Here is a 21,172-nt window from a genome sequence, read left to right on the forward strand (position 1 = left end):
TAGAAGGTCAAGTGGCGGTTTTCTTCTCCAAAACCTGAGCCACCTAACCCGACCGATGTTATCTACAAACCCGACCAACTCCGACGAGATCAAGCTTAGATTCGAGGAGATCTGGCGAGATCTCGACCGTATTTGGTAAGATCGAGCTTAGATTTGAGAAGATCCGGCAATATGAAGCTTAGATTCGAGGAGATCCGACGAGTTTTTCTAGGAACCGGTGAGTTTTTCCAGATTTTGGCAGCTCTTTTTTTTAGATTTCGATGCTTTCTTTATTCCGGCAACCCGACCAGCCCGACTAACTCTCATCCTTACCCAAAACCAACTCAACCGATTTTCTGGCAGGTCGAGTTCGGGTTCCTCCGCCCTTCACCCGATGCCAACGAGTCGAGTCCAGGTTGGGTCCAAACCCGACCCATGGACAGCCCTAGGGCTAAGACAATTGCCAATCATAAGATCAAATGGCAATCCAAGCGTCGGCACTTAGACTTAGCTAACTTTGAATTTTCAATTTTTGGCTTTATTTTTCCATCCAACTCCACCAATCCCCAAATTAAATGTCCTTTCCTTCTAGGAACATCCTATTTCCACTATAAATTGAGTTGAAAATCTCATTCCAAAGCACCCCACTCCCCTAAAGCTCCAGAGAGAGTAAAGATTACTTGTCATACCTTGGTCTTTCTAAGAATTAAGGTATTACATGTGTGTTATTATTATTTAGGTATATATGTATTTATTTATTTATTTTTATGATGGGTATATTGCAAATTACATCTCTTAAGTTTGAGAGTGTTTAGATTTTATATTCTAAAGTTTTAGAATTTAGATTTTACCCCCTGAAGTTTGGGAGTGTTTGGATTTTACACCATAATGTTTCAGAATTTAGATTTTACATCTTAAAGCTTGGATTTTTGCCACTTCCATTATTGTTGCTGGGTTGGCCGTTGGGCTTGCTTTTATTGTACCTGTGGTATTTGGATTTTACACTCCTAAAATCTGAAACCTCAAGATGTAAAATCCAAATACCCTCAAACTTTGGGAAGTATATCCAAACACTCCTAAAATTTAGGGGGTAAAATATAAATTTTGAAATGTCAGGATGTAAAATCCAAACACTCACAAACTTTATGAGTGTAATTAGCAATTTATCCTTTTATATTTATTAACATATAATTCAAAATCCATATATTTTATATGCACAAATATTTGCTTAAATACAATAATTCAATATATTAGTTTAAATATAATGTAATGTATATATATATATATATAAAAACATTTATACTTGTGAAGTGACCACTACACTAAGGATGCGTGGTGATATATATATATATATATATATGTATTTATAGTTAAACTATTAGTACTAGGTGCCTCCAATCAATAATTTTACCCATAGCTGAAGCAGTTTTATTAGGAACATAACTACTACAGAAAATCAAATATTTCTTCTTTTGGGCAAGATTCAGAGATGTGACATGTAAGCTTAATTTGATTGTATTATTACTCCTTAAAAAAAAAGAACTATTTTGAATTTTATAATAGTCAAATTACAGCAAGAAATCATGTGAGTTTCTCATTCATCTCCTTAATTTTGTTAGAGAGCAAGACGTAAAAATCATCAAGGTAAAAAAGAAAAAGAAAGGACAATATCCCTATAAAAAAGAAAAAGAAAATAATAAGAATAATAATAACCAAGCTTTAGCTTCAAATTTTATAGATCCTCAACAAACTAGTTAAAGTTGCTTTATTTATTTATTTATTTTTAAAAAAAAAAACACCAAATAAGAGTTGCTATTTCTACATGGGGAAGCGACCATGTGGCATTATGCTAAAAATTGGGCTAAGATTATACCCAAAATCTATGATATTTTACGTTTACTTCTTCAGTTAGCTCAAAATGTCATCGTATGAACTATGAACGGGTTACAGGCGAGAAACATTTTATGGAAAACGTTTTCACTACATGAAAAAATATGGTACATTTTTCTCACCCCTAAAAGCAAAGAGCAGTATATAACCTTATTATCTACTTTTGGTAGTGGACTGAACATTGTACCTACAAATTTTCATATTTTTAGCAGGTATCTCTGAGCATTCTCCTAGGCACAACTACATCAACCCCAAGGGCCTGGTTGGTTGGTGTTTTTTATTTATTTATTTATTTTTATCAGTCTTAAATAATAATAATAATAATAATAAAACATTTGGTTTATCTTGATAGTTTTCTTTAAGAAATTCCACCTTTTTCATTGATGGAACATTATTCAATAAATATTGAATCTTCTGCAATTTCACTCAAAGAAGGAGAATGTGATCTTAGGAAATCTTGTAACCTAAAGCATATGACAGCTGCAGTCAAGATGTTCAAGCATACCAATTATACTGGTACTGATGAATGAATCTGTTTTGCCTACTTGAAGAAACATTCTTATAATGTAACATTCATCTCTTCAGGATCTTGATGATAATTCTAATAACTTTCATTGAAAGTGTGGAATGAATACACAATAGAAATCTTAAGCATAGATTATTCTGAATAGCGGGTTTTAAATAAAACACATTCGTGCATAGGTAATGTAACGAGATGGATTAAGAATTTACGAATGTAGCAAAAGGAAACTTGTTTAATAGAAAAAGTGAAAACATAAAGTTTAGGTGCAATGCCCAAACCTTGGCCAAGAGATACATAATTAAAGTCAATCAATAACATTAGAACTTGTAAAAATAAGATCTAAGGGGAAAATTCTTAATTCTACAAGCCCTAAATTATAGAAACACCTAATAAAAAAACTGCTTCTAGAGTCAACACATACAAAAAGTGAAGAAATACAATATATGGCAAGAAAGATGAGCCCGAAATCACAATTTGAACTCACAAAAGTAGTCAGGCAAAGCAGACCCTCTCCCCATGACATAATCCTCTAGATGAGCCTTCCATAGGGCTTGCATCAGATCTCTCCCGCTAAAACCCTGTGAAGTGAACTCTGCGAAAGCTCTTCTGCTTAAGAAATGGGTTTTGTACAAGCCCTTAATCACTTCTATTATTTTTTTAGAGCACATATATATGGAAGTTAAACCAATCTTGTTAGGCATCAAAACTCATATGAGAAAGACAAAGATGTTTAGTCAACTTTCAATTTATCTTCCATTTTTTTTAAGTGAATAATTAACGCAAGTCAAGTACAAGGATGTATATGGGAAAAAAATCAAACAAACAACATAGGCTAAAACATAGGAACCCCTCAATTGAAGAGGACATTCAACACAATATCCACTCATATAGACTTCAAATACACATACTTCAACTCATCTGAGCTCCTGGCCCTCAAATCACCTTATCTTTCTCAGCACTAAATGAAGTTTTTTAAAATATGAAACAGGTATATCCACAAGACCCAATCTAAGATATGTAGCCAGCGCCTCAGATTAACATGTTGAAACCAAACCACATTTTGCAGTTGACAATTCAACTCTATATCTTAAAACTATTGGCCATTATACATCTCATTAATCAACCTTCTCTGAGTGGGATCACAACAATATGGTTCCAGAGTCATCACTGAGGAAGAAATATAGAACTACAAGGTAATACCTATCTCTTCTTTGGCTCCTTGCTGGTGTAATTGAAATATAATGATGTTCCAGCAAGGATGGAAGAACACTTTCAATGTAATCAAATTGACCTTTGCGTTTGCTACAGTCTACTCGAAAAGGTTCTTTTGATGCAATTTCTGGTGGCAACTCTTTGACAACCTTAATAAACTCATTCATCTGTTGAAGAAAGTAGTCAACGTCAAATACATCTGCAAAACCACTGAGGTGAAGCCAAATGGTTATAAAAGGATACTGCATTAGTAAAAAGAAGATAAATTTTAAAAGATTATGAAAAATGAAAGAAGAATGATTTTTGCTTATCAAAAAAATAATAATTGAAAGAAGAAGAACAGCATTACTCTTGTTGATGAGGAAACCTTTTAGCCATTGACACATAATATCATAAATTAGAACCATTTTATAAGATCAAATCGTAGATAAAAGAAGGCTTATTCTATACAATTCATCAGACTAAACTGCTGAAATGAGAGAATGATTAGAATATAGGATGAGGAAAACACCTATCAAACCATCTTGTTAGCCTTTGAGAGTTAATTAAAATTATAATTGAGGCCCAATTGATACGATTACGAAGGTCAAAGTAGAAGGAAAGTAAAATAATTTAAGAACCCAAAAAAAGGGATATATAATTTAATACTGGGTAAATTATTATTTTTGGTCCCTGAAAATTGAGGTAAGTTTGATTTTAGTTCCTTAAATTTAAAAAGCTTGATTTCGTCTCTCAGATATTCAAAAGGTAATAATTTTAGTCTCTTTCATTTATTTTCCATCCAGTTTTTGCATACACGGCTAATAGTATGCTGAGATGGCTTTCATCTAATATGGCACCATTAACATGCTTTCCTTCGCCTCCCTTCAAAGCTCCTTCGTGCAAACCAAATATCCCAACCTCCAAACCCAAATTTCTAGTTGGCAAGCCAAAGCTGCCAACCCTTACCACCACCACTTCTCTCACTATGCCACCTTCACCATCATCATCTTCTTCAACACCCCAAAATAACAACACCCACTTAGATTTGTCATGCCTCATCAATAATGAGACCACAATCAAACTAGCAAGATACAATAGTTGGAAACCACCATTTTCAAGGGATGTTGATTTGGTGGATGTGCTTCAAATATTACCAATCTAAGATTGGGAAATTTGGGATTGGAGCTCGAAAGGTCATGAGGGTATTAGATAGTTTGTTATACTTGTTAAGTTACCCTATGCTTGTTTGTGATTGTCTTGGTAGCTCAAAGTTGGAGAAATTTTGGGAGGAAAGTAATCCTTGTGAATGACAGGAGGTCTAAGGAGTGGATTGGGTGAAAAACTGAAAATCCCACTAGTTGGTTTTGGGTCTCAGCTTGTGGATGTGATGATGGTGTGTTCGGTTGTGGGTGGGTGGAGGCAAAGGCCAAGAGGGGTGGGGTCTGAGTCACCAGTGGTATGGGGTGTGCGACAGTGTTTTAGAGTTTGGAGGCATTCTAAGGTGGTTGTGGCTGGTGGTTGAGACGAGATTTGGAGACACCATTAAAGTAAAACTTATACAAAAGTTAGATGCAGATATTAAATTATTACATTTTAATTGTCTTTTTTTATATAAGTAATGCAATTCTTATTGATATCAAAGAATAGAGTCACCCAATTATACAAAGAGTAACAGCTGGGGGCCAAAGAATGTGTGATTTTAGATCGGTGTATATGCAGTGGGGAATCAGTTGACCATTTCTTTCTTAACTGTCCCATTACATTTTAAAATTTTGAGCGACCAAAATCCAACTTATACCAATTTCCAAGAACAAAAAGTATAATTTACGCTAAATTAATTCTATCAACTGTACAAAACAGAACAAAACAAAAGGAAAACTATAAATTATCTATGATATAATTATATAACACAAGACATTTTATTCATATACAGTCAATTCACTGTGAACAAATTTTTGAAACTTAACTAACAATTCTACCAGAGTTCATACCAATCCCATCAACCTTGATAATTATAACCATAATTATGCAGTGGGGAATCAGTTGACCATTTCTTTCTTCACTGTCCCATTACGTTTTAAAATTTTGAGCGACCAAATCCAACTTATACCAATTTTCAAGAACAAAAAGTATAATTTACCCTAAATTAATTCTATCAACTGTACAAAACAAAAGGAAAACTATAAATTATCTATGATATAATTATATAACACAAGACATTTTATTCATATACAGTCAATTCACAGTGAACAAATTTTTGAAACTTAAGTAACAATTTTATCAGAGTTCATACCAATCCCATCAACCTTCATAATTATAACCATAAATTACCTTGATTCATTCCAATATGCAGCCACTTCAAACTTTGGCAAAACCAAGGTCGCATTTAACAAACGGGCAATACCAACACCATCACATAATTGCAGTCATCATAAATAATAAACCTTCTTTTATCAAAGAAATAAAATTGAGAATTTTCAAAATAGATCTCAAAGTTGCAAATACGAAATTCTCTTAAGCACTCACATCTCTTCTCATCTGATTGAGCCCATCATAGCAATCAACTCGGATATATCCATTACTCTCAAATGGCAAAGCTGCAGCATTTCAACAAAAAACCAATGCAATTGTCTGCAATGAACGTCAATTAAGATTGACTCAGAATATCACAAACCAAATGGAAACCCTATAACAACCATAATTTTTCTCTCCTTCCCAAACATAATTACAGATTTCAAATTATTTGATTTTGCAAATCATTCCTCAGTGACTTTCCAAACTCAAAGATATACAAAGTCCAAGAACCCTTACCAAGTTCTCCATGTAAATTGCTTTCCTTCTTCTTCAATTTTAAATGACTATGCTCCATATTTGGCAAACATTTATTATATACCAAAAAATTCATTTGTAGGCTATCTCCTTAATCCTAAATGTATCCCATAGATCCACAAATTTTTGTCAAAGACAGAGAAATTCAAACTTGAAGCTCCACTTGCCACTTAGGCACCCTTGTAGCCACCACTTGCAAGGCCTCCACTTGACCATCCTCCGGACACTCCATATGTCAGATTTCCCTCTGCATCCACAAATTCATATATCAGATGAAAAAAAAAAAAAAAAACAATACTAGCAAAACTGTGGAATTTTGATCAATGATGGTGCTTTAGGTGCAAGGCTGTGAGCCTAACGGCTATTTTTTTTTTCAATTGATAATATTTTAATAATTATAATTTATTAAATAAAATTGTTCAAATCATATTATCATATTACAAGATCTGACAGTAGAGGATTCGAATACTTATCCACGTAGACCTGAATTTCCTTACTGATTTAATATAAAAACGAATTCTAAAATATATATGTGGGGCCAGAAAATCGGGTAGCCTTGGCCCACTCCAAGCCAGGCCCAAATGGCCCACACCGAGGATGCATGATGGATCCGAGGATGACCCTGTCCTCGGGCGTCCGAGACCTCGGAAAAACACGAAAACCACCCTACCAAAGGACTCTTGGAATATCCGAGGAGGAGAGGGCCCAGTGCCACGCGTTGGCAACAGAAGTACGGAGAAGGGGCAAGCCCTGGGCGAACTATCACCTCGGCATTGAATACGCTCACATAACCCTTCTGGTTGCATTAATGGGGATGTAACCCCTTGACAGGGCAACATCAATCAGGGTGAGCCACCTAAGCACGGATATGACCTCTGACGGGACAGACGGTCAGAAGGGAGGCCAATAGATGATCAACAGGAGGAGGAAAAGAGGGATATATAAGAAAGGAGAGCAAAGTGTAAAGGGGGTTTTTTTGGGAGGGGGGGGAGAGGAAAAACCTCCTCGGCCATGGTCCGAGGAGCATCCCCCAGTTGTAAATTGGTCTTAGTATCTTTCAATAGAAGAAAAGTAGTTGATCCTTCATGAAGGCTGGTGAGCGCCTAAACCTTCAACCCACTCTCTACAAATTCATTGTTCTGGGTTCGTTGGGGCCTGGGGGAACCCATATCTTTTGGGCTACAAAAACCGACCCTACAATTGACGCCGTCTGTGGGGAGGATTAGTGCGCTGACCGGCGCAACAGGCGATCGGTCTAAGTAATCATTCTACGGAAGATTGGTGGTGATTCAAAAAAAAAAAAAAAAAAAAAAAAAAAAAAAAAGAACCACCAAACAAACATTGTAGAAAAATAAAAGTTCGAAACAGAAGATTCGACAGAAACAGAAAGAAACTGCACATACTTTATTGAATAAAAAGTTACAATGTACAAACAGAAGCTCAGGCAGGCATGTTTTAAAACTACTCCTACAAGCTAATCCTACAAACAGAGGCCCAAGTGGACCCGTCCTAAAACTAGCTAGAAGGAAGTGTCAACCCGTGCTTTTATTGGCATCAAGAGAATGGGAGAGCTTGACAATAGAATGAGGGAAGGAGGCTGGCTTGCTTCAAGGCCACCAACAACTCCTTTCTCGGTGCGGCGGAGCTTGAACAAAGTAAGGAGCAGATGCAGGGGCACTGGGACGCCCTCTCCCGTGATGTTCCCTTAATTCTCTCCAATCCTTACGAGCGTTGGCCGTTGGAGACGGCAACACTCGGGCACCAGCCATGACATGAGTTCGCACGTCTCCTCCGTCGGGGGTGCGCTCCGAGGAGAGACATTAGGTACTTCAGCGACATCCCTCCTGGCCACCGCATACGGCACTGTCAGTGTTACGCCTAGACTCTGCCGCGCTGGAAGCCCAGTGGGGGCTGCGGTTACAACGGCCCTTGGCACAGATGTCCTCACACCTGCCCAAAGCCGCCCCATATCTGCCAACTCCGGTCACAATTCTGGCGGGGCTATTAAAGGGGCTTGGAGGAATTGAAGGGACGTGTTTCTAACTGCGTTGGAAGTTCATGGAGTGTGGAGAAACCTTCCCCTCGGGAAGTCTTATATAAAGGATGAAGACTGGTGGGAGTTAATCCATACAGAATTCGAAAAGAGAATTATCAGCAGTGCTAATCACGAAACTACCAAATTTCAAAGGGACCGTAGACCATTGCATTTGTGTTCATTCACGAGGACATTAATGAAGGCGCGTCTCGCGCACCGAAACGTCAAACGTGGAGCGCGAACGGCCAAGGGACGCCTCGTAAATGAAAAAGACAGGGACTCGAGCTGGAGGCGAGGTCAACGCCACGTGTAAGATCATAGTCCGACCCAAGGAGGAATCGTCTCCAATAAAGCGGTCCGAGGACAAACCCCTTCATACAAAGAAATGGAAGCGTTAGACAGAACCAATGCATTGCATGGTCCTCGGACTCAAGCCTATGGGGAAACTAACCGCTCAGCTATACCTGGGTACTAGACAGAACCAAGGTATTGCATGGTCCTCAGACTCAAACCTATGGGGAAACTAGATACTTACAGAAAAATGGAAGCGTTAGACAGAACCAAGGCATTGCATGGTCCTCGGACTCAAGCCTATGGGGAAACTAACCGCTCAGCTATACCTGGGTACTAGACAGAACCAAGGTACTGCATAGTCCTCGGACTCAGGCCTACAAGGAGACTAACTACAAAATATCCCAAGTTAGGAAAGGATCAAGCCCCACCTAGCCCTTGAGACATCAAAGGAAAAGAGGAAAAGCAGGCAGCATGCACACAAATAAGTAGTTGAAATAAATAGAAAGGAAAATTAAATTCGCATTACAATAATGAGTCTGTAAAAGTTGCATGGCAAGAGCCACAGTACATAGAGGAGAAGCACAACAAAATAAAATAAAACAACGTGAAAGTAGGACGAGCCGAGACGCCGGGGAATCTACTCTTTTTGCTCAGGCTGGGCAGGGGCAATCCTTGACCCCTCCGAGCCCTGACTTGAGGGGACGGCCTGCAAGGGTGCGGCGAGAGCAGCTGTCTCCTCGATGGCGGGGGTTTGATCATCGGACGGGATCTCCACTATCTCTTGGGGCACCTCGTCGCTCGAATGCTCGCCTAGTTCAGCAGCCCCCACCGCTTCAGCAATCTCCCCAACCTTAGGGTCATCAGGGACTACCTCACGGATAGCAGGGGGGTAGTACACGTTCTCCGCCTTCCACAGGTCGGACGAAGCTTCCATCCTAGCCTGTTTGAGGGCCTCAACCCAGACCTAGGAGCAGTATCGCCTACATACCCCCGGGACTTGAACTTTGTAGAGGGCCTCTACCGCAGCCACCCCATCGGCGTAGGCTGCGGCCTCAGCATCCTCCTTGGCGGTCAGGGCCATCTCCCTGCCATAGTCCGCCTCATCCTTAACCCGTCGGGCCTGGTCTCTAGGCCATTCTGCCTCCCTTTGGGCCCCTTCGGCCTTTGTCACCTTAGCCTGCAGATCTGCGATCAGATCCCTCGCGATCTGCAATTGCTCCTCTGCCTCGCCCAGGCGCCTTGTTTGCTCCTTGGCTTGGTTCTGGGCGCCCTCAAGACCAAATAGTGCACTGTCCCGCTCTCTGGTCACCGCCTTCAAATCCTCTCAAGCCTTGGTGAGGTCAGCCTCGGAATTCTTCAGAGCCCGGGTAGCCTGAAAGCGCTAATCACGCTCCTTGTTGAGAGCCTTCCTCTGGTCGTTCGCCGCCCACTCCAACCTAAAGATAGCCTGAACAGCCTGCCAGAATAACCAATACGCTATAAGCCTGATAAAAGAAAAAGAGTGGGCAAAGAGTGGAAGTTATAGCCCTTACCATCCCCACATATTGCTTAAGGCTGAGGAAGACCTGCTCGCTCGTCAAAGAGTTAAGCTCAGCCATGTTCGCCGGGAGCAGCAGGCTTCTCTCCAGCGCGTCGGCCACGCGCGCACCTTCGCCCTCATTGAAGTCCCTTAGGGAGTCGTTATCCCTCAAAGGCTCCCCACGGAGCATCGGGGCTGGGAGCCAGGCCTGAGCCTCGAAAGAGGTGGTGTCGACTACCTGCCTCTCCTGGCTCTTGTCGCCTATTTTGAGCTGCTTGGACGGCCGCAGAGTAGTGTCCTCCTCCTGCGAGGACACCGTCTTATCCTCCACAGGCCTTTTACCCTTATCCTTCTTCTTCTTGGGGCCGGCAGGCACAGACCCAGAGGGTGAGCACGTTTGAGAAGGAGGAGGAGGGAGCTTCGGCTGAGCGGAAGTCGACCTAGTTTTCAGAGGTGGAGTGGGAAGTTTCTGCTGGGACTCCCCCGGTTGGCCCTCAATCAATTCCAGCAAGGTGGTGGTGGGCCTCCTCTTGTAACCCATTCTCGGCCGATGAGGGGCTTCTGAAGCAAGGAGGTCTGCTTCGATCAAATTGGGATCACCCAAGTCCCCTTGAGGGTCCTCGGATTGATCAAGCTGAGCAAAGGCATCAAACGCGTCCCCTTCCCCCTCTAGAGTTTCCTCGGTGGTCTCAGCGAACGGTTGGGAAGAGGAGGGGACGGCTAGTGTGACAGCTTCCTGGTCGGAGGGCTCTTCAGGGAATGAAAATCCGTCCTCGGTCATAGTAATCCTCTGAAGCCGAGGATCGTTGGCTCGGATGACGTGCTTCGAAACCGGGAACGATTTCTGGGTAGGTTTATACCCCAAAATTATGTGGGCTGCCCTAACCTGATTGTCATCCTCGTTTATATACACCGACGCCCTCAACGTCTTCTGCAAATCTTCCCGGTTGACCAGATGGAAGTGACGTTCAAAAGCGTGCGGGTCTGCAAACGGAAAGCACCACCACGTTAGTAAAAAAAAAAGGGAAGAAAAAAGACGAGAACTTGAAACCCCTCCTGTTTCCCACTGCCCCACCTGGTATTCCCTCTGTTGTTGGGCAGTGAAGGCAATCGTGCCACTTCCCTGACACGATGAGGAAATCCTCGTTGAACCCCTTGCTGGACTCAGGGAGGCACTGAATAAGCCGCACCCTGTCGTCTCTCGTCTTCAGGTAATACGACTTGCCCTTAAGAAGCTGAAGGTTGTAACACCAGTTCACGTCGTAATGGGTCAACCTCAGCCCTATCTTCCCATTCAGGGCGTCCACACAGCCCAGAATCCTAAAGACGTTTATCCCACACTGAGTGGGGGCCAACCGGAAGTGCGTGAGGTAATCCCTCATCACTAACCCCATGGGGATCGTCATCCCCCCTTCAAGGAAGGCGACAATGGGAATTACCACCTCGCCCTCCTGTCTGTGTATGCGCCAATCTCCATCCTTACAATATCTCAGACCTACATTGCCGGGAATTCGGTAGTCGATGATGAATTTCTCCATCGCCTCCTCAGTATCGACGTATTTCTTAAACCTACCCATCCCGGTTGACACCTAAAAGAACTAAGAAAGAACAGACGAAGTAGAAGAAAGAGTAGAGAGAGAGCTCAGAGAGGGATAGAACGACTTACTGAAAAGATGAGGAGCTCCTCGAACAGGCTTTTTGTGCTGGAGGTGCTAGTGAGAGTGTGGCTGAACTCAGGAGGGGCGCACGAGAATTCTTGATTATAAATGGGAAACAGGAAGAAGCGGTTCGTACGGGTATTTATACCTCAAATCGAGGAACCATGCGGGTTTTCCGCCCTTAAATGCGAGACGAACCTCCACCGTTGGATGGGTAATGCCTCATTAGACGTGGGGAGTACAGAGCCGCCTGAATTTAATGATGGACACGTTACATGCTCCGAAACGTCAGTGACGTGCCTTGGGCAGATGAATAGACCCCAGTACTGACCGGGGGGGGTAAGGCCGAGGATGTCAAAATCCTTCTTCCCGCCCAAGGATGTGTGCAGCAAGATTTTGAGAGGCTATTGTGGGGCCAGAAAATCGGGTAGCCTTGGCTCACTCCAAGCCAGGCCCAAATGGCCCACACCGAGGATGCATGATGGGTCCAAGGATGACCCTGTCCTCGAGCGTCCGAGACCTCGGAAAAACACGAGGACCACCATACCAAAGGACTCCTGGAATATCCGAGGAGGAAAAGGCCCAGTGCCACGCGTTGGCAACAGAAGTACGGAGAAGGGGCAAGCCCTTGGCGAATTGTCACCTCGACATTGAATACGCTCACCTAACTCTTCTGGCCGCATTAATGGGGATGTAACCCCTTGACAGGGCAACATCGATCAGGGTGAGCCACCTGAGCATGGATATGACCTCTGACGGGATAGACGGTCAGAAGGGAGGCCAATAAATGATCAACAGGAGGAGAAAAATAGGGATATATAAGAAATGAGAGCAAAGTGTAAGGGGGTTTTTTGGAGGGGGAGAGGAAAAACCTCATCGACCATGGTCTGAGAAGCATCCACCAGTTGTAAATTGGTCTTAGTATCTTTCAATAGAAGAAAAGTAGTTGATCCTTCATGAAGGCTGGTGAGCGCCTAAACTTTCAACCTACTCTCTACAAATTCATTGTTGTGGGTTCGTTGGGGCCTGGGGGAACCCATATCTTTTGGGCTACAAAAATCGACCCTACAATATATATATATATATATAATTAATTTTCAAAATAATTATAAAAAAATAGCCTTTGTGCTCACCCCCTGGCGTCGACTATTATATAAGGCATCATCTACCCTCTTTGAGTTCTTTCCATCAAAATTCTCATTCTCTCTCTCTAAACTCACTCTCTCTGAATTCACTCGCTCGCTCTCTCTCTCTCAGATACCCAAAAATACTTGAAGATGAGTTTTTTCCGGCAGAGGCTACCTCTGCCTCTGCCTCTGCCGTTGGGGGCGAGGTTTGAGCCCTCCAATGCAGTGCTTATTTCGAGTTACCTTTCTCCGAAGATTCGAAAGGAGGTTTTGGCTTGGGACGTCATCGGCTTTTCTGATGAAGTATACGATAAACCCCCCTAGGATTTCTGTACGGACTCGACGGCGGTCTTGGATGATGAGAAGCATTACTTCTTCACTCTGTTAAAGAGGGGGAAGAATCGCGTGCTTCGTTCTGTTGGTTCCTATGGGACTTGGCATGAGAGTTCCGCCAAGAAAATCTATGATTCTGGGTCTGGGTCTAGGAAGACGATTATTGGGTTCAACAAATTGTTGAATTTCAGGGTGAAGGGTGAGGGTAAGGAGATGAAGACCACTGATTGGTTGATGCATGAGTTTAGTGTTGCTGAAAAGGGCTCCAACTTGGTTGTCTGTGTAATTTACAAAAAGAATAAGAAGGCGGAGAGGCGTTTGGCTTTGGCTATGTTGTTGTTGATTCTGGTATTTTGGGTTCTCCAAAGAGTGTTTTTGATCAGTTGGATTTCTTTGACCGAATTGATGAAACGGACATGGGCATATGATGATCAAGAACCAATTGTCAATTGTTGATTCTGGTATTTTGGGTTCTCCAAAGAGTGTTTTTGATCGGGTGGATTTCTTTGATGACCGTCAAGACCCGTATGATAATCAAGACCGATTTGATGAAAGTCCCAGATTTGCTGCCATTGATAGTCAGCTGAGGTGAAGGGTCTTTTACTCGACCTTGCTGATGATACAGAGCTCGATTTTGACCCCCTGAGTTTTCTGGATCTTCAGGATTTAGAAGAGGGTGTCCGATTGTGTATGTTGTGATTTGAGTTTCAACAGAAAAACAAATACATCGTGTGACTACTTTGATTCTAAGTTTGTAACACTACACTGTTGACTGTACTATGGCCATCTGTTACGTTATGATTTGAGCTCCATTCTTCTTCTTCTTCAGTTTGAGTTTCAACAGAAAAACAAATACATCTTGCGACTACTTTGATTCTAAGTTTGTAACACTACACTGTTGACTGTACTGTGGCCATCTGTTACGTTATGATTTGAGCTCCATTCTTCTTCTTCTTCAGTTTGAGTTTCAACAGAAAAACAAATACATCTTGTGACTACTTTGATTCTAAGTTTGTAACACTACACTGTTGACTGTACTGTGGCCATCTGTTAAGTGAAAGCACAAGCTTACGAGAGACAGAGGGGAAAATCTTTGGCCACTGTCTAACTGCTTGGCAAGAACAGAATTTCATTATATGGTGCCTTTGGCAAGAACAGAATTTCAGAAATTTTCAGTGATGTAAACGGACTATCCTTGAAATTAAAGCCTTCTTCCTTTGTACATTGCTGGATTGAAGTGCTGCTATTCTTTCTCCGCCTTGTTTCTTGCTCTTAGAATTGTTTGAGCATTGTATTTTGAATTCATAGTACTTCTCCTTTAGTACACCGCCGGTGTACTGGGTTTGTTTTTCATTCTAATAAAATTTTGTGCTATAAAAAAAAGTTATCAATTCAAACTTTGGGGACTAACAATTGCTCATGAGTGAAACTTAAATAGTGATAGTTTACTGATTAATTACAAACCTTGTTGTACTTCCTCTAATGTAAATGGAATGCAACTAGTTATCACTTTTGCTTCTTCCTTTCAATCCTTAAATTCATAGTGGTTCTCTACAGGCTCAAAAGAGAAAGTTGGGGTTACTAGAGGATGATGATAGCTCTAAATTGGCTACATCCGCTTCTCCTGGAGAGCTGAATGTTAAAGATATTTCCACTGGAATTGGGAAAAACCGGGGTATGTTAATTCTTTTTTTTAATGTGTTCTTGGTGGAAGTTTTTTTTCATTGGATCTACTGTCCATGTCTACTTATCATTGTGCTAATTTTAACATCTCTTATTTTCATACAGATAACTTAGATAGGGCTTTTTACAAGGAGTTGGTGAAGGTCATTGAAGCATCAGATGTCATTTTGGAAGTTCTTGATGCCCGTGATCCCCTAGGTACTCGTTGAGTTGATATGAAGAATTTGGTGATGAAAGCAGGCCCTAATAAGCATCTAGTATTGCTTCTGAATAAAATTGGTAATCTTTTGCTCTCTCTCATGCATGTATAAGGTGTTTAGTTTTTGTGTAATGACTCTTATGTTCATATAAATTTGGATAAGTTAGAAAATGAAAACAGTTAAGAAGCACATTATGATTAGAGTTGTAAAGGAATGGCATGACCAAAATATCAGAGGACCATCATTCTAATAATAGACAGATATAACTCTGAGTCTGCTCTGTATGTTCACAATCAAACAGCAATTAATCATATAATGGCTGCTATTTAAGTTCATAGATTATGTTACATGCAATGACTGAGAGATGTCTAGCCTATTTTCCTTGTCCATATGCTTTCATCTTGTTTTATTTACCTTTGTCACTCATGTCTCAGATCTTGTTCCTCGAGAAGCTGTTGAGAAGTGGCTTAAGTATCTTAGGGAAGAATTACCAGTTGTTGCATTTAAGTGCAGTACACAGGAGCAAAGATCAAACTTAGGGTGGAAATCAAGCTCAAAGGCAGCAAAACCAAGCAATCTTCTACAAACTAATGATTGTCTAGGAGCTGAAACGCTTATTAAATTGTTGAAGAATTACTCAAGAAGCCATGATGTAAGTCTACCAAGCAATGACCATATTTTTAATTCACAATGACTTACATGTGTCCCATTGGTGATATAGCATTATGCTTTTTATTGTACATGTGCTTGTGTTGTCTTGATCTACATGCATGCAACATTGAATTTTTTTGAACAAATTAGTTTAAATGATAGCATGTGGAGTTTGTTTGACTTGCTATATCTCACTCTACTTGGTTGGATGTTAGTTAATGTTACAAAGAGTCTTTGTGCAGTTTTTTGGAAAGTAAATATTATGGATGAGGTGAAATAGGTTTGAAAAGTTGATGATTATTCAGTTGATATGATTCAGTTAGGTCATCGTTTATGCAATACTTATTTCTTTTGTTCTAGTGGACATCAGGCAAATATATGCTCAGTTGACCAAAACCTAATGTTCTCTTTAGGGAAGTTTTGTTCTCAAAGTGGGTCTCAAAGTATGGCCTTCAAAACCTGTGTTAATGGTGTTTTTATTCCACATATTAAAGCTTCTCAATTAGGAACCATGGTGAAGATTATTTTACCCTTTTTTTTCACTACTGAATGGTACTTGTTATGCTGTATTTTTGACTTTGGGTTTTAGAGTTTGAATAATAGTGCCAGCCATATTAACAATTGTGCTCTGAGATCAAGAAATCAATTACAGTTGGTGTTATTGGCCTGCCTAATGTTGGTAAGAGTAGTCTCATTAATAGCTTAAAGAGATCCCATGCTGTCACTTGTCAATGTTGGTTCTGGTTCTACTCCTGGCCTAACAAGATCTATGCAAGAGGTTTAGTTAGACAAGAATGTAAAATAGTTAGACTGCCTTAGTGTTGTGATGATTAGATCTAGAGCAAATGATGCATCTATAACTCTTCGTAATTGCAAAAGAATCGAGAAGTTGGATTACCCAATTGGTCCAGGTGAGTGAACTCATCCTTTGTCCTTGTGCTGGTTTATTTTCTATTTTGCTTGAGTACCTTTTCATGTGGCAAAGGAAATACAGCATTCTATTCCTCTATTAATTCATATTCTCCCTCCAACTGCCTTTGTATGTAAGGAGATTGCACATATAGAATCAAGGACAATAAATGTTAATCAAATCCCCCCACCCCCAACTATTGAATTATCAAACAAAATTATTTACAAATCAAAAAAAGAAAAATTATCTATTTAGAAATTCTGGTGCATATTTCTTTAGGAAGAAGTACTTCGGATAGTAAATTTTTTGTGAATTCTGTGTTATTATATTAAGTCATATCAGCAGACTTTGATATTATACTGTCCCTACCCCATCTGTGCAGTGAAGGAGATTCTAAGGTGTTGCCCACCTAGCATGTTGGTAACTTTGTACAAGCTCCCTAGCTTTGACTCAATCGATGACTTCCTTCAAAAAGTGGCTACTGTTAGGGGTAAGCTGAAAAAGGTTGGTGTTGTGGATGTGGAAGCTGCTGCAAGAATTGGTCTGCATGACTGGAATCAGGGTATGTGTTAGGCATTTATGGTTTATGTGCCCTGAGAATATGCAAAAAAAGCAAAGGGATAACAAGAAAAGCAAATTGTAATATATAAAGATGCAAAGTGATGTTAATAATTTGGGTGTTAAAGGTGTTGAGTTTGATTCTCAGAATGCCCCTAATTATCTTTTCTTTTCTTTTTTTAATATAAAAAAGTAAGTTAATAATTTGATTTTATGTAGGTAAGATTCCATATTACACTATGCCCCCAATTTGGAATCAAGGAGAGCCTTCAGAGGCCAAGATTGTTTCTGAGCTTGGGAAAGAATTTAACATTGATGAGGTTTATGACACTAAATCTTCATTCATTAGAAGCCTCAAGTCTGTTGTTGATCTCAACCCTTTGGAAGTTCCTCCGAGTTGCCCCTTCAATTTTAATGAGGATTTACTAGAGGTTTGTGATCTCTCTTAGTTTTAAGTATCTATTAGTCTTAGGCTATGAGGTGACTTTGGGTGCTCCAAATCTCCATCCCCCAGAGGAGCACACCTCCTCATTGTTTTCATTATACGTTGTTTTTTATATGTATGAAACTAATACGTTAATGTACAGCTCTTTTTTGCATTTTCATGCATTAGAATGACGAACCAAAACATTAAATCCAAAGTGGTGAAGGCCCCAAAGACATGGATGATGATGGTGACGAGGTGTCCATGGCATTTGAAGAAGATGAAGAAGGCAGGAACAAAGGAAAAACTGCTACTAGCAGGCAGAATGAGAAGTTATATGTGGTTGAAGGTATGCTTAATACAAAGATGAAGAAAGTAGAGAAGAAGAGAAGGAAAAAAGCTGAAAAATCAATCCCAGAAGATGCCATTGACGATGACTATGACTTCAAAGTCAATTATGTTCAGAAAAGATCTGCCATGGATGTTGGTGATGAGGATGATGGTAATCAAATAATTGGTAAGGTGCCTATATGTCTGGTATTGAATTCACTGATGAGTGATGGAAGACTTAAAATGGCGAATTTATTTTGGTTGAGTCGGCAAATTTTGGACAAGATAAAGCGAGTTAATTGAGTATTGTGATTTGGCTACTTATTGTTATATCCTATGCTTTTCTATACCCTCTCTCTCTCTCTCTCTCTCTCTCTCAAATGCATTGGTGCATACACATAAACATGAGTGGCAAATTTCAGATCACCCTAATTTTTTTTAAGGAAATTTTAGACTTCTTTTCCCAAAATTACCAAATGTAGAGTTCCCCTACCTTGTGATCAAAACACCGGATTAACCAAAAATTATTTGTCTAAATCCAAAATCCTAAATTTTGGAACCTTTAATCCACAATCTTTGGTGAACTGAAGCTTTTTGTTGATCCATTAAGCTTGAAATCAAAGTCATCTCTTCCATGATCCAAGTAACTCTTTGGGGGCTAAATGAAAACAAATTATGAAATTAATTGTCAAAGACCAAGCCATAAATGAAAACAATAATTAAATCTCAAAATTTATGACAAGAGTTTCAAGTATCTTATGACTAATTAGATTTGATGGAATTAGCCAAGGGCCTTGTAGCTAAATTGGCACCTCTCCATGCACAAAGTGCTTGGGGGTTTAGGAGAAAAAGGGTTTGAGCTGCGGGGTTAGCACAAAAAAAAAAAAAAAAACATATTTTTTTTGGTAAAATAGGAATATGCATAGAAATTAAATAGTCACAAGTCTAGAAATTAAATAGTCATAAGTACTAATTACAGAAATTCCAAGTTTAGCAAGAGCATCTGCACAGTAGTTTGCTTTGCATAATGTTTGCTTAATTTTGTTGTTAGGGAAGGTCTTTGAAAGGGTAGTGAATGATTGGCCATAAATTTTTTCATGAAATGAACCACAATCAATGAATCAAAGCATCCAGTCTACATCCAAGTTAAAAATTCCATGGTCTTTGGCTAACAAAAGGCTATCCCGGAGAGTCCAAAATTCAACCATAACCCTGGTTAGTGACCGGAATATCTGGCAATGCCTTTGATCCAATCACCATTGTTACTTCTTAGCAAACCACCTCCACCCAATTTGTTAGGATTTCCAAGAGATGAACCATCAACATCGAGTTTAATTAACCCACCTTGAGGTTTACTCCATGAACCTAGTATAGAAGTCTTGGTAGATATTGGCTTCGGGCTCATACTAATTGCAAAGAATTCTGCCCCTCTTTTAATGCAAACTTCATGGGATTTTGTGTCTATGACACCAGCACATACATTCAAAAGGGATTCCAAAAATGCTAGTAGGCAATTTGATCAACTCGTTTCTTTTGAATGCAACTGGTGAACATCACTCATCAAGATGTGTGAGAATTGGTGTACGACTAGTTACAGGCTTACGCAATGCGTGAGACAATTACATTTTTTGTGTCAATATTTTTTTAAAATTTTTTGTCAATAAAAAGTTTGGTACTTCATTCAACCACACAATATAGTCATCAACATAAGGAGTTTATTTCATGCGGCCTTGTTTTGTCATATCAACTATTTTGAGTGTTTATATGAAAATATATATAATCATTCTTGTTAGAGAATGGAGAGGACAATAAATTTATTTATAAATGAATTTTTGCCATGGTATGTCGAATAACTTATACATTGCAAGATGAACTTCACATATCAATAGAAAAACTTATCTTGCAATGTATAAGTTATAAATACAACATGAAGCCTTCTTTTGAAAACTTTAATTTGTTTAGTGTTAATTTAATTTATTTGTTAATTGATTAAGACAATAACAATTTCAAAAAAAATTATTGAAATCTTCTTTTGAAAACTTTTGTAGTCATATTTTAGTACATAATGTAATGTTGCCTAATGTAATGCTATTGAGTTGATGTGACATCAGGATGCTTTAATTAATTTGCGAAGTGGAGGTTTTTCTCTACAAATGTAGTTTAAGTCATTCCAAAATCAAGTTGAATAAGAACATGTCATCATAGATAGTAATCATATTTGAACTTTTAAGGATGATTTCTTACTCTCAGTTATACTCATTTTATGATATGATTGCATAATTATTTATTTACATTAGCTACTGAAGATTCAAATGTATCTGAAGTGGCATTTTATTTTCATTACTGCACAATTGAGACAGCTTCAGAATTTCCAAGGTGATAGTCATCCATTCACTCAAAGTAGACCAAATTGGACCGAAGTAGATCAAAATAAGCCAAATTAGACCGAAATAGACCAAATGAACTAAAGGGACAAAAATGGAACTTAAGGACAGAATTGGACCACATGATACCTAATTGAACTGAAATGGACTTAACTAGACCAAGGTGTACCAAATTAGACCGAAGTGTACCAAATAGACCTAACTGGACTGAAATGGACAGAGTGGACCCAATTGGACAGAAATGAAAGAAATATGAATATTTATTTTTAAAATTCAAGAAGTAAAGTGACCCTTTGTGCTTGCTATTTTTATTAGAACGTGGATGAAGAAAACTGGTGGTGACCTCTAGTTTTTGTCAAACAACCCTCCATTGATAACACATGTAAACAGTGGGGAAAAAAAAGTAGACATAGCACTAGTTATCTGAACCTCAGCCATATTACATAAAACAAAAATGTTTATAAAAAGCTGTGTTAATTTTATGAAAATTTGTAGACACTAGTTAAGTTTTCTCTTCATGTAAATTACGTCATTATTTATTGTCTTCTCCATATTTAATTACTCACCATGAAATAAAATATAAGAAAACAAATGAAGAAAGAAGGTTATGTACGTATGGGCAGGGTACTTGGGTTTAGGTCTGTAAATGAG

The 21,172-nt window shown here is 39.5% G+C and overlaps 1 long non-coding RNA gene and 1 pseudogene across 1 annotated transcript; one reads left to right on the forward strand and one right to left on the reverse strand.

Moving 5' to 3' along the window:
• Window positions 1–3,148: 3,148 nt before the first annotated feature.
• LOC112034135 (uncharacterized) lies at window positions 3,149–6,642 on the reverse strand. Its single transcript, XR_010628365.1, has 3 exons — window positions 6,398–6,642; window positions 6,113–6,217; window positions 3,149–3,771 (listed from the first exon to the last, which is right to left on the reverse strand). It is a non-coding gene; the product is annotated as an uncharacterized LOC112034135 (long non-coding RNA).
• Window positions 6,643–13,198: 6,556 nt separating this feature from the next.
• LOC136066851 (guanine nucleotide-binding protein-like NSN1) lies at window positions 13,199–18,367 on the forward strand (annotated as a pseudogene).
• The last annotated feature ends 2,805 nt before the right edge of the window (window positions 18,368–21,172 follow it).

Source organism: Quercus suber, unplaced genomic scaffold, assembly GCF_002906115.3.
Source record: "Quercus suber isolate HL8 unplaced genomic scaffold, Cork oak 2.0 scaffold_49, whole genome shotgun sequence".
NCBI lineage: Eukaryota > Viridiplantae > Streptophyta > Magnoliopsida > Fagales > Fagaceae > Quercus > Quercus suber.